Here is a 1,016-nt window from a genome sequence, read left to right as displayed (position 1 = left end):
GGAGGAGGAGGAGGAGGAGGAGGAGGAGGAGAAGATGATGATGATGGTGGTGGTGAAGAAGAAGATGATGAAGAAGAAGAAGAAGAAGAAGAAGAAGAAGATGATGATGATGGTGAAGAAGAAAAAGAAGAAAAAGAAAGAAGAAGAAGAAGAAGAAGAAAGAAGATGACGATGATGATGATGATGATGGTGAAGAAGAAGAAGATGAAGATGATGATGATGGTGAAGAAGAAGAAGAAGAAGATAAAGAAGAAGAAGAAGAAAATGATGATGATGATGGTGAAGATGAAGAAGAAGAAGAAGAAGAAGAAGATGACGATGATGATGATGATGGTAAAGAAGAAGAAGAAGAAGAAGAAGGGTGATGACGTTGAGGAGGAGGAATTAAGGAAAATGTGAGGGGAGGAGGATTAACGAAGAAGAAGTTGAGGAAGAAGGAAAAGACGTGGAAGAAGAACAGCAAAAACAACAACAACAACAGCAGCAACAACCCAAACACCGAAAACAACCACAGCAACAACAAAAGGTCGAAAAACAGTTGCAGCAATCACTAGAACTATGACAACAAGAATAACTGAAAAAAAAATAGAGAAAAACAACTAACAAAAACCACAATAACAACAATATCTACAAAAACAACAGTAGTAATAATAATAATCATCAATATTAAACAACAACAACAGATATTAACCGAAGACAAAAACCAAAATAAGAACCACACAAAATAGGATAAAAATAAGAAAATACGTTGTACTGTTTGAGTAGCTTTTAAGGTGTGTTGAACGTTGATGCGACGTGAGAGAATGGATAGAGATTTGAATGTGGAATAGATGTAATTGTTGAAAAAAAGAAAAAAGAAAAAAGGACGTGAAAAAATGAGAAAATGAAAAAACAAAAAAAAAACTGAATGAGAGCAGCCGACATATTGATGTAACTGCCAGACTCTATAAAATATATTTCCCGTCATTCTCTTCTCATTTGTAAATCGTTTTTGTGGCTCCGTTTTTGTGGGTAGG

General features: G+C 35.1%; 1 protein-coding gene across 1 annotated transcript in view; it reads right to left on the bottom strand.

Moving 5' to 3' along the window:
- The window catches only part of LOC106882839 (adhesion G protein-coupled receptor B1), a 153,939-nt gene that overhangs the window by 130,032 nt on the left and 22,891 nt on the right, over positions 1-1,016 (bottom strand). The gene's annotated exons all lie outside the window — the stretch shown is intronic.

This window comes from Octopus bimaculoides, chromosome 24 (assembly GCF_001194135.2).
Source record: "Octopus bimaculoides isolate UCB-OBI-ISO-001 chromosome 24, ASM119413v2, whole genome shotgun sequence".
Lineage (NCBI taxonomy): Eukaryota > Metazoa > Mollusca > Cephalopoda > Octopoda > Octopodidae > Octopus > Octopus bimaculoides.
This window is presented reverse-complemented; position numbering and strand designations above follow the sequence as displayed.